At 41.1% G+C, this 13,931-nt stretch overlaps 1 protein-coding gene across 3 annotated transcripts in view; it reads right to left on the bottom strand.

The window, feature by feature from the left end:
- LOC120977266 overlaps window positions 1-10,894 on the bottom strand; it is a 52,416-nt gene extending 41,522 nt beyond the window's left edge. For 2 of the 3 annotated variants that reach the window (XM_040405118.1, XM_040405116.1), the window contains exon 1: window positions 10,768-10,894. The gene's annotated coding sequence lies outside the window, so the exon portion shown is untranslated. Of the gene's footprint in view, window positions 1-2,553; window positions 2,649-10,767 lie in introns of those variants that run through there. The other variant, XM_040405117.1, reaches the window with a different exon arrangement.
- Window positions 10,895-13,931: the final 3,037 nt, after the last annotated feature.

Here is a 13,931-nt window from a genome sequence, read left to right as displayed (position 1 = left end):
GCAGTATTATAGTAGTTATATTCTTGTACATAGGAGCAGTATTATAGTAGTTATATTCTTGTACATAGGAGCAGTATTATAGTAGTTATATTCCTGTACATAGGGGCAGTATTATAGTAGTTATATTCTTGTACATAGGAGGCAGTATTATAGTAGTTATATTCTTGTACATAGGAGCAGTATTATAGTAGTTATATTCTTGTACATAGGAGCAGTATTATAGTAGTTATATTCTTGTACACAGGAGCAGTATTATAGTAGTTATATTCTTGTACATAGGAGCAGTATTATAGTAGTTATATTCTTGTACATAGGAGGCAGTATTATAGTAGTTATATTCTTGTACATAGGAGGCAGTATTATAGTAGTTATATTCTTGTACATAGGAGCAGTATTATAGTAGTTATATTCTTGTACATAGGAGGCAGTATTATAGTAGTTATATTCTTGTACATAGGAGCAGTATTATAGTAGTTATATTCTTGTACATAGGAGGCAGTATTATAGTAGTTATATTCTTGTACATAGGAGGCAGTATTATAGTAGTTATATTCTTATACATAGGAGGCAGTATTATAGTAGTTATATTCTTGTACATAGGAGGCAGTATTATAGTAGTTATATTCTTGTACATAGGGGCAGTATTATAGTAGTTATATTCTTGTACATAGGAGGCAGTATTATAGTAGTTATATTCTTGTACATAGGAGGCAGTATTATAGTAGTTATATTATTGTACATAGGAAGCAGTATTATAGTAGTTATATTCCTGTACATAGGAGGCCGTATTATAGTAGTTACATTCTTGTACATAGGAGCAGTATTATAGTAGTTATATTCTTGTACATAGGAGGCCGTATTATAGTAGTTACATTCTTGTACACAGGAGCAGTATTATAGTAGTTATATTATTGCACATAGGAGGCAGTATTATAGCAGTTATATTCTTGTACATGGGAGCAGTATTATAGTAGTTATATTCTTACACATAGGAGCAGTATTATAGTAGTTATATTCTTGTACATAGGGGTAGTATTATAGTAGTTATATTCTTGTACATAGGAGGCAGTATTATAGTAGTTATATTCTTGTACATAGGAGGCCGTATTATAGTAGTTACATTCTTGTACATAGGAGCAGTATTATAGTAGTTATATTCTTGTACATAGGAGCAGTATTATAGTAGTTATATTCTTGTACATAGGAGCAGTATTATAGTAGTTACATTCTTGTACATAGGAGCAGTATTATAGTAGTTATATTCTTGTACATAGGGGCAGTATTATAGTAGTTATATTCTTGTACATAGGAGGCCGTATTATAGTAGTTACATTCTTGTACATAGGAGCAGTATTATAGTAGTTATATTCTTGTACATAGGAGCGGTATTATAGTAGTTATATTCTTGTACATAGGAGCAGTATTATAGTAGTTATATTCTTGTACATAGGAGGCAGTATTATAGTAGTTATATTCTTGTACATAGGAGGCAGTATTATAGTAGTTATATTCTTGTACATAGGAGGCAGTATTATAGTAGTTATATTCCTGTACATAGGAGCAGTATTATAGTAGTTATATTCCTGTACATAGGAGGCAGTATTATAGTAGTTATATTCTTGTACATAGGAGCAGTATTATAGTAGTTATATTCTTGTACATAGGGAGCAGTATTATAGTAGGTATATTCTTGTACATAGGAGCAGTATTATAGTAGTTATATTCTTGTACATAGGAGCAGTATTATAGTAGTTATATTCTTGTACATAGGAGCAGTATTATAGTAGTTATATTCTTGTACATAGGAGGCAGTATTATAGTAGTTATATTCTTGTACATAGGAGCAGTATTATAGTAGTTACATTCTTGTACATAGGAGCAGTATTATAGTAGTTATATTCTTGTACATAGGAGGCCGTATTATAGTAGTTACATTCTTGTACACAGGAGCAGTATTATAGTAGTTATATTATTGCACATAGGAGGCAGTATTATAGTAGCTATATTCTTGTCGCACTTATTCTTGTCCTACATAAACACCATTCCATATTCTGTGGGAGTAATTTGCTTTCCTCGGGGACCCCCCCACCCTTTCAGTCTAGTAAACTCTACATAATACACTGCACTGAACTGATGAATTATAAAGCAGAGCCCTATTGTAGATATATATTGTAGTAGGCGCTTGCACTCTGTAAATACCTGGTAATGAATGAGTTAATACGACAAGCACAAGCAGGAAGACACTGGAGAACATGAAGTTGCGCAGGAAGATATAGATGCTTCTTGTAAATGAATCGTCTCTCGGCAACCAAAGCAGTGACAGGAATTGCAACCATTGCACCATCCTGACATGCAGCGTCCGTATGTCTGAATTCTACAGGGTTATTACAGGCACCATCGTGATAGGTACAAGCGGTAATGGAGGCCCTCCAGATAGTGCTGCCCACCCATCGCCCCTCTCCTAATGGAAGCAGACATGAAGCTTCCCCCTCCAGTGATGCTATAGCCACTACTACATCTACAAGATTAGCATTTTATATAAACCCGCCTGACCTTGTCTGTCGCTGGAGGAGATGCTGAGGATGGAGATGCTGCCTGGGCGGCTGCCAGGATCTCCAGAGCTGCTACTGAGGCTGCCGCCTGTTTTTATCCTGAGCTTGCAAGTTCCTGTCGTCAATGAACCTCTGCACTGACAGAGAGAAGTCGGTGACCCCAGCAGGCGGAAGGCAGCGTGCAGTCGTCTGCATAAGCTGCGCAATAGTTTCATCCATTATTACCGGTTCTATATAGGGGGACCATTGGGCAAGAGTCACTGTAGAATTAAAGGGGGGCTCCACCTGATTCACATAGGCTCCCATACAACAGATCATTATCTTGTTTTATATTTTTACTCATTTTCAGTTAATTTTCACTGGTTTTAGGATTTTTTTGTTACCTGGAAAGCATCAACAAGCAGGCTAGCTTTTAGAAAGCTATGTTTTTAGCTTCATAGGTTTCCTGCTGTGAATGGGTTGCGGGTGTGATTATTAATAATTCACCCCCCACATACACACACACAACCTGACTCATTAACACATCGCTCATGTGAAGAGCTAATACTTCCTTTGGGTATTCATGTGTTAATAACTCAGATAGTACTCGGCAGTGTTATGTACTCTGAAAAAGACAAATAAGAATAGATCCATCAACAGCAGCTTGTTGATGGTTTCCATGTAGAATCCAAAAATAATTCAATCAAGACTATAGAGCCAATGTAATCACTGGCGGAGCACTCGAAATGTTTCATACGTTACTGCCATCGAGTGCCCAAATGCCTTTGCTTAGTGCAAGAACCACAGCCAGAGGCGGACGTACCGGTTCTGCTGCACAGGGGCCCAACGTGGGAGGGGGCCCTACACTCAAATTTGCAGATGGCAACAAGAATTTTTAGTCTTGTCACCATCTGCGACTGGACCAACGCGCTGCAGCTGAATACTGCGGCGGGGCACGGGAGCCCAGAGTTTCCTGCCCCACCACCGATCACCATCAGGCCTCTATCACACCAACGTGTGTCCCCCGTGGCCGTTCTGCGAACCGCAAATTGCGGACCGTGGGGCAGCCGCACTTGAATGGGGTCCGCGATCCGTCCGTTACGCAAAAAGATCGGACAAGTTCTATCTTTTTGCGGAACGGAAGCACGGAACGGAACCCCACGAAAGCACTCCGTAGTGCTTTCGTTCCGTGGTTCCGTTCTGTTCCGCACCGCATCTCCGGATTTGCGGACCCATTCAAGGGCAGTGGGGGGGGGGGGGGTAATTACTATGTGGGCGCAGTGTGGGGAGAAATTACTATATGGGGGAAAATAGCATCTGATATGGGGGTCTGAAGATCTGATATGAGGGTCTGATCTGTTGTGGGGGTCTGATCTGAAGATCTGATATGGGGGTCTGAGGATCTGATATGAGGGTCGGATCTGTTATGAGGGTCTGATGATCTGTTATGGGGGTCTGAGGGTCTGATCTGAGGATCTGATATGAGTGTCTGATCCGGTATGGGGGTCTGAAGGTCTGATATGCGGACTGAGGGTCTGATATGGTGGTTTGATTTGTGGATCTGATTTGAGGTTTGATATGGGGGTCTGATCTGAAAGGAAAGGGGGTCTTTTTTGTATTGTCACACAATATAGGGGATATTTTTGTACTGGTGCACATTAAAAGGGGGCATTATTCTACTGGCACTCATTGTAAGGAGACTAGGGGGGCATTATTACTTTTGGGCACTGTTAACACTGAGTGCACTCTGGCAGATAATTATTTCTAATGGTGAGACTTTGGGGAGCACTATTACTGTGGGGGGCACCCTGGCACACTATCACCTTAGCGCAATTATTTTTGGGGGACATTATGGATACACGATTAGTGTCAGGAATACTTTTTCCTGGGCGCAGTTATTTTTATTTTGTTAGTTTGTTAATTTACTTACTTATTGTCTTCTTGTTAAACTCTGCAGGGACGAGAGATACATAGCAAGATAGTAACATAGTAACATGGTGTATAAGGCCGTAAAAAGACATTTGTCCATCCAGTTCGGCCTGTTATCCTGCAGGTTTATCCAGAGGAAGGCAAAAAACAAACAAACTGTGAGGTAGAAGCCAGTTTTCTACACCTAAGGCTCCATTCACACGTCCGTGATGTGTTGCGGACCCGCAATTTGCCAGCCCGGCACCCCCATTGAAAAGCCTATTCTTGTCCGCAAGCTGCGGACAAGAATAGGACATGCTCTATCTTCGGAGCTGCGAACCCAAAATCGGGCCCGCGCACCGCAAATGCGGATGCGGACAGCAAACTGTGTGCTGTCCGCATCCATTCCGTCCCCATAGAAAATGAATGGGTCCGCACCCGTTCCGCTAAATTGCGGAACGGATGCGGACACATTTTGCGGACGTGTGAATGGAGCCTAAGGGGAAAAAAATTCCTTCCCGACTCCAATCAGAATAACTCCCTGGATCAACGACCCCTCTCTAGTAGCTATAGCCTGTAATATTATTACGCTCCAGAAATATATCCAGGCCCCTCTTGAATTCCTTTATTGTACTCCCCATCACCACCTCCTCAGGCAGAGACTTCCATAGTCTCACTGCTCTTACCGTAAAGAGTCCATAGTCTCACTGCTCTTACCGTAAAGAGTCCATAGTCTCACTGCTCTTACCGTAAAGAATCCTCTTCTATGTTTGTGTACAAACCTTCTTTCCTCCAGACGCAGAGGATGTCCCCTCGTCACAGTCACAGTCCTGGGGATAGAGATGATGGGAGTGATCTCTGTACTGACCCCTGATATATTTATACATAGTTATTAAATCTCCCCTCAGTCGTCTTATTTCTAAAGTGAATAACCCTAATGTTGATAATCTTTCAGGGTACTGTATTCCCTCATTCCCATAATTACTTTAGTTGCCCTCCTCTGAACCCTCTCCAGCTCTGCTATGTCTGCCTTGTTCACAGGAGCCCAGAACTGTACACAGTCCTCCATGTGTGGTCTGACTAGCGATGTGTAAAGTGGTAGGACTATGTTCTCATCACCGCCATCTATGCCCCTTCTGATGCAACCCATTATCGTATTGGCCTTGGCAGCAGCTGCCTGACACTGGTTTCTACAGCTTAGTTTGCTGTTCACTAAAATTCCTAGGTCCTTTTCCATGTCAGTGTTACCGAGTGTTTTACCATTTAGTATGTACGGGTGACTTGCATTATTCCTTCCCATGTGCATAATCTTACATATGTCAGTGTTAAACCTCATCTGCCACTTCTCTGCCCAAGAGTCCAATCTATCCAGATCCCTCTGTAGTAGTATACTGTCCTCTGTAGTACATATATATATATACAGTATACTGTCCTCTGTAGTATATATACAGTATACTGTCCTCTGTAGTGTATATACAGTATACTGTCCTCTGTAGTATATATATACAGTATACTGTCCTCTGTAGTTTATATACAGTATACTGTCCTCTGTAGTATATATATACAGTATACTGTCCTCTGTAGTGTATATATATATATACAGTATACTGTCCTCTGTAGTGTATATACAGTATACTGTCCTCTGTAGTGTATATACAGTATACTGTCCTCTGTAGTATATATATACAGTATACTGTCCTCTGTAGTATATATATATATACAGTATACTGTCCTCTGTAGTGTATATATACAGTACACTGTCCTCTGTAGTACATATATATATATACAGTATACTGTCCTCTGTAGTATATATACAGTATACTGTCCTCTGTAGTGTATATACAGTATACTGTCCTCTGTAGTATATATATACAGTATACTGTCCTCTGTAGTTTATATACAGTATACTGTCCTCTGTAGTATATATATACAGTATACTGTCCTCTGTAGTATATATATATATACAGTATACTGTCCTCTGTAGTGTATATACAGTATACTGTCCTCTGTAGTGTATATACAGTATACTGTCCTCTGTAGTATATATATACAGTATACTGTCCTCTGTAGTATATATATATATACAGTATACTGTCCTCTGTAGTGTATATATACAGTATACTGTCCTCTGTAGTATATATATACAGTGTACTGTCCTCTGTAGTATATATATATATACAGTATACTGTCCTCTGTAGTATATAATATATACAGTATACTGTCCTCTGTAGTATATATATATATATACAGTATACTGTCCTCTGTAGTATATATATATACAGTATACTGTCCTCTGTAGTGTATATATATATATATATACAGTATACTGTCCTCTGTAGTATATATATATATATACAGTATACTGTCCTCTGTAGTATATATATATACAGTATACTGTCCTCTGTAGTATATATACAGCATACTGTCCTCTGTAGTATATATACAGTATACTGTCCTCTGTAGTGTATATATACAGTATACTGTCCTCTGTAGTATACATACAGTATACTGTCCTCTGTAGTATATATACAGTATACTGTTCTCTTCAGTGGTAATTACTTTACACAGTTTAGTGTCATCTGCAAAAATGTATACTTTGCTATGCAAGTCTTCTACAAGATCATTAATAAATATATTGAAGAGAATAGGGCCCAATACTGACCCCTGAGGTACCCCACTAGTGACAGTGACCTCTCCAATACTGACCCCTGAGGTACCCCACTAGTGACAGTGACCCCTCCAGTACTGACCCCTGAGGTACTCCACTAGTGACAGTGACCCCTCCAGTACTGACCTCTGAGGTACCCCACTAGTGACAGTGACCCCTCCAGTACTGACCCCTGAGGTACCCCACTAGTGACAGTGACCCCTCCAGTACTGACCCCTGAGGTACTCCACTAGTGACAGTGACCTCTCCAATACTGACCCCTGAGGTACTCCACTAGTGACAGTGCCCCAATCTGAGTGTGTACCACTAATAACCACCCTGTTTTCTATCCCTCAGCCAGTTACTTACCCACTTACAGACGTTTTCTCCCAGTCCGAGCATTCTCATTTTATATACTAACCTTATGTGGTACAGTGTCAAGTGCTTTGGAGAAGTCCAGATATACGACATCCATTGATTCTCCGCTGTCAAGTCTAGAACTTACCTCCTCATAGAAACTGATTAAAAAATAGTTTGACATGACCGATCCCTCACGAAGCCATGCTGATATGGCGTTATTTGCTTATTTCCATTAAGATGCTCTAAGATAGCATCTCTCAGAAAACCTTCAAACAGTTTACCCACAACAGATATTAAACTTACCGGCCTATAGTTTCCAGGCTCTGTTTTTGGCCCCTTTTTGAATATTGGCACCACATTTGCTATGCGCCAATCCTGTGGAACATTCCCTGTCAGTACAGAGTCCGCAAACATCAGAAATAAGGGTCTGGCTATGACATTACTTATTTACCTTAGGATACGGCCATCCGGTCCTGGAGATTTGTCTATTTTAATCTAAAGTCGCCACTGTACTTCTTCCTGGGTCAGACAGGGCACTTTTAATAAAGAATTTACTTTTACATTCAGCATTTCATCTAACAGTTTATTTTCCTCAGTGAATACATTGGAGAAAACAATATTTAACAGCTTTGCTTTCTCCTCGTCGCTCTCTGCGAATCCCCCCTCATTACTCTATAAAGGGCCGAACATTTTAGGGTTAGTTTTACTCTCTTTGGCAATTAATCTCTCGGTCTCTAGTTTGGCCGCTTTTATTTGTTTTTTACATGTTCTATTTTTTTCCTTATAGTTTTTCAGTGCTTCCTCGCTACCCTCCTGTTTTAGTGATTTATATGCTTTTCTTTTGTCATTTATTGTCTTCTTTACAGTTCTATTTATCCACATTGGTTTCTTTTTGTTCCTTAACCCTTTATTCCCATACGGTATGTACCGCTCACAATAAAATTTTAAGATGCTTTTAAAAATATCCCATTGTGTGGCTGTATTTTGATTTTGGAGGACTTTGTCCCAGTTAGTTAGCCCTATGGCCTCTCTTAGTTGACAAATTTTAGCTTTTTTGAAGTTTGGTATTTTTGTTCCTCCCTGAAGAAACGCTCTTTTGAGTGATAATTGGAAGGTTATTACTTTATGGTCACTATTTCCCAGGTGTCCCCCGACCTGCACGTCTGTTGTTCTCTCAGGCCTATTAGTTAATACTTAGTCCAGTATGGCCGTCCCTCTAGTCGGGTCCTGAACCGGTTGGGAGAGGTAATTGTCTTTGGTTATTGCCAAGAACCTGTTTCCCTTATGAGATATACAGGTTCAGTTTCCCAGTCTATATCTGCGGAGTTCCCCCATAATAACCACCTCATTATGATTTGCCGCCTCGTCTATCTCGTTTAGTAGTAGATTTTCTGTGGACTCTGGTATATTACGGGGTTTATAGTAAACTCCTATTAGTAATTTATTATTCTTTTTGCCTCCATGTATTTCTACCCTTGAAAGAAGTCATCATGGCGGTCTGGTGTGAATAGGGATGAGGAAAGAGAACATCTACATCACTGGATGTAAGAGGTATGTGCGCTGTATTTTCCTGTATGTTTTATAGCGCTGTATGTAATGGTTTCCAAGTATGTCTTTAACAGTAGGGCTGGAGGGAAGGGATTAGGTTGAGAATTTGGCATGGGGGAGGGGGGCATCATTACAATGTTTGCCTCTGGCAACACAAAGGCTATCGGTACACCCCTGCCCCTTGCCACAAACCACCGAGGGAAGGGTGGGGGTCCCAGGCACATTCTTTGCACAGGGGCCCTCTGCTGTCTGTGTCCGTTCCTGCATACAACATTCTAATAATACTACCATATAGTGTCCATATAACACTGCCATGTATATTTGCCACCATACAATGCCTACAGGTCAATGCAAGTAAACAGCTTTCGGCGTCTCCAATTACGGAGACCACTTGCTATAATTAGTTTGGTTCTCATTCGAAAGCATAAAATCTAGAAACCGTAATTTTGTGGCCGCGCTCCAGCTGCCATCAACAGGAAGAGCAGAGACCTCGAGGCACCGTCACCTCCATAGACAGCGGCACATCTGCACTGTCACCATTTTAATAAGACGGGGGACAGGGAAGTCAGGGTGCAGCACAGGGTTAGGTCAGGCGAGGTGGGTGCAGGAATGGGTGCTGTAGTGCACTCTTGAACAGCATCACATGCTGGCCACCAGTGGTACTGCGGTCTGTCTGTTTTCCTAAAGTCTTCTAAAAATGATTCTCTTTTTGAGTCATGCCTCGTCTGACTCGTTGGGTTTTCTGCGGTCTACAGAATAGAGTACAAGACGTTATGCATGACCGACAGAGCAGCGACCCAGTGCACATTCCCACCAGGTGCAAAGGCTGACAAGTGACGGATTCTTCACATAGACAATCAGACGCTTCTGGGAGCGGTCGGCTACGCTGGAATGGCGTGAAACGTCCTGAATAGGGGCACTGAATGGTCTTCTTATGTCAGCCATGTCCTTGCTATATCTGTTGGCAACCAACATGACCACCATTAGGGATCCAGTATGGGTTGTCACCGAACTTCCCTAGCCTGCCTAGTGGTACAACATTATACTACTACATGTTACATGGGGTGGGGTGTTTGATAGGTTTATGGGAGCTCTGAAAACACCTACCTCCAACACATAGGGTAATTGGATTACGACTCCCAATGGGGGTCAGGAACTGGAGTGAGTGAAATCAGTAAAACGGCGCTGCAGAATAGGTTGGCATCAAAAGCATCAAAATTCAAAAGCCTGCAGTACCACTGGCGGCCAGCATGTGGTGCTGTTCATAAGCAATACTTTCAGCATCACCCGCTGGCCACCAGTGGTACTGCATTTTTTGAGGGTTTTATTATTAGTTATTTATTATACTCACTTATCCCTATACTGAAACATTATTCTACTTATTGCTTGCCCTCTAGCACCTACCGCCATATGTCGCTGCATCCTGATGGAGAATGTGATGAATACAGGTCCCTGGTATATGTAAGTAAAGCCTAATCAGGACAAGTTTTAAAACTTTCCAATTGCTCTTCAGTTCTTCATCATGTTCTTGATATCTGTTTGCTGTCAGTGAATGGGAACATTCCTCACATCTGTTCTGTTACAGTTGTATCCAGTCCTCTATCCTGTCTGATAGTCTGTTACAATGTATCAGAACAGATTTCCTAGACTGCATTTGTCCTGCAGTTTGTTACAGTGTGTCAGTGCAATCTTCAGTGAGATGGGCACAGGGGCAGCCCAAATCTTTCACTTGCCCTTAAAGGGGTCCTGTAGGTGGGTAATAGGGGTTCTTACCTTGGGAAGGTGTAATCCTCAGCTGTCCCTGCTGCAGGCTATCTGCTCTGCTGCTATCAGTCAGTATATGTACACATACCAGGCGGCACTGCTCACTTATGTGCTAGTGCAGGAAGTGTAGTCACTAGCCCAGAGCTCCTTTATATGTGATGCCGGGTGTATCACGCCTACAGTGTCCCCCTCCCACACTGTACACATAGGTCTATCTCTTAAAGTCTGCCCTTAGTCTGCTGTATTGAGTGTGAGTGGCCTCGGCTACGTCTCTCTCTGAAAAAAAACATCCACCTGCACCAGCCTTACAGGGAATGTCCACCCCTGAACACTTGTGTGAACGCTTATTTTGTGTGTTTTTTTTATCATATAAACCACTGTTCCTACATAATAGCACCACACAGTGCCTAAATAACACCGTATAGAGCCCAAAAGGAAAGTGGTCATGCAGTTTCTATATAATACCACCATATAGTATCCAAATAAATGATGTCACGCCGTTCCTATATAATACCACCGTATAGTGCTCAAAGAAAAAGTGTCACACCGTTCCTATGTCATACCACCATATTGTTACTATATCATTATATTGCTATATAACAGTGATGGCTAACCTCCGGCACTCTAGCTGTGTTAAAACTACGACTCCCAGCATGCTCCAATCATTTATGTGGAGTTCTGAGAACAGCCAAGCAAGTGTGGGAGTTGTAGTTTGACCACAGCTGGAGTGCCGAAGGTTAGCCATCACAGCTATATAATAATGCCACATAGTGCCCAAATAAAAGGTGTCTCCTGATTCCTATTTAATCCACCATATAGTACCCAAATAAACAGTGTCACACAGTTCTTACATACAATGATACCGCCATATAGTGCCCAAATAAAAGGTGTCTCCTGAATCCTATTTAATCCACCATATAGTACCCAAATAAACAGTGTCACACAGTTCTTACATACAGTGATACCGCCATATAGTGCCCAAATAAAAGGTGTCTCCTGATTCCTATTTAATCCACCATATAGTACCCAAATAAAAGGTGCCAAGCAATTCCTATATAATACGACCATATAATGCCCAAATAAAAGGTGTCTCCTGATTCCTATTTAATCCACCATATAGTACCCAAATAAACAGTGTCACACAGTTCTTACATACAATGATACCGCCATATAGTGCCAAATAAAAGGTGCCAAGTGATTCCTATATAATACCACCATATCATCTCCAAATAAAAGGTAGCATGTGATTCCTATATAATACCACCATATCGTGCCAAAATAAAAGGTGTCACACAATTCCTACATAATACTACTATATAGTGCCAAAATATTGCCATGTGAATCCTATATAATACCACCATATAGTGCCTAAATAAAATGTGTCACACAATTCCTACATACTACAACTATATAGTGCTCAAATAAAATGTGTCATGTATATAGAATAGCGGCCAAATAAAAGATGTCACACAGTTCCTACATAATACCACCATATAGTGCCCAAATAACGGGTGTCACATGATTCCTATATAATACCACCATATAGTGCCCAAATAACAGGTGTCACATGATTCCTATATAATACCACCATATAGCGCCCAAATAACAGGTGTCACATGATTCCTATATAATACCACCATATAGTGCCCAAATTAAGGGTGTCACATGATTCCTACATAATACCACCATATAGTGCCCAAATATAAGGTGACACATGTTTTTCGTATGATACCACTATCCAGTGCTGTGTAGCGTTTTGGAGGAATCTGTTGGGCCCCAAAGGACATTTTTGCTCTTGAACATGCATGGCGATGGGGACGAAGTCCAATATTTACGATTAACAATGAAAGGGGTTAACCAGGGTCAGAAAAAAAGAGTATTTTTTTTCCAGAAACTGCACCACCCTTGTCCATGGGCTGCGTCTGGAACTGCAGGTCAGTCCCATACACTTGAATAGAGGTGGGCTGGAAAATTATAGCCAGCCTACAGTGTGGCACCATGCTACTTCCTTGCAATACCATGCCTGACCATCGGGTGTGCTGTGAAGAAATATGCATGATTTTTAAAGGAGCTCCAAGCACTTTCATTCAGGTGCATGATGTAATACAATACATCGCCACCTAGTGGCAGAAATGTTTTACATTTTCAGCTACATAAAACATAGACACCCCTTATTATCATGTATATCCATATTAGACTTGGGAAAGAACTGATTATTTATAGCACTGAATGGGTACCCTAAACCTTCTCAAGAATGCAAAACCTCTTGAGAAGGTACCATTAAGTACCATTCAAAACCTCTTGAGAAGGTACCATTAAGTACCATTTATAATACTGGTGGCATTCGATGTGCCAGAGGGACCTATGATCTACAGCAGGAACCAGGGCCTGTACCTCCTATAGCTCTGCCCACACATAGCAGGTATTATGGAGCGAGCAAGAAGATATAAATAACTATACCAGAAGTACCATCAGATGCTGCACCTCCTTATTGACACCGTTGGTCTTCCTGAAGACTAAGCATTCTTCTCAGGTGGTGGAACATCTTGCATGTTGTCAGGTTCCCTCGTCATGAACTGACTTGCATGATGTGAGGTTTGTGCTGAGCCTTAGTCCTCACTAGCTGCTTTTTGTTATCAGTGGTCAGAGATATCTCGTACCATGAAGTCCTCAGGGTGTGGTGGAGAACAAAATAACCTCTATCAGCAAAATTGGGTGGAGGCCTCAACATTGTACTATGCATACAGTGTGGAACGTGCCAGTATCCCATGTATGTTCCTGTGACATCTGTAGCAATGGGTGCTTAGTTGTATCACTAAAGGGTGACTTCAGTGCGAGTACCTATGGGCCAATCCATAAAACTCCACAAAGAGCAAAGAAATTTGTACCTAATTTTACTTTTTGTATGAATGGTCTTCTTCAATCTATTCAAAAGAGGAATGAGTAGGTGGCAAGAGTCAGTTCCAGGTCTGGAGAAGGTTTTTGCAAACTTTTAAAGATCCAGGAATGTCTTGAGATGTTTTGGATGTTGTCAACATGGACTAAATGTTGGTATCTTCAATAGTTCATGGGTTGAAGCCCCTCATGGATGATGTTCTATAAAGTATTTGAAAGAGTTATGAGTAGGAGTCGAGGGACGATTCCAGGTCTGGAGAAGGACTTTTAAACCTCTT

This window comes from Bufo bufo, chromosome 8 (genome assembly GCF_905171765.1).
Source record: "Bufo bufo chromosome 8, aBufBuf1.1, whole genome shotgun sequence".
In the NCBI taxonomy this organism is placed as follows: Eukaryota; Metazoa; Chordata; class Amphibia; order Anura; family Bufonidae; genus Bufo; species Bufo bufo.
Note: the sequence above shows the minus strand (reverse complement) of the source record. Positions and strands in the feature narration are given on the sequence as shown.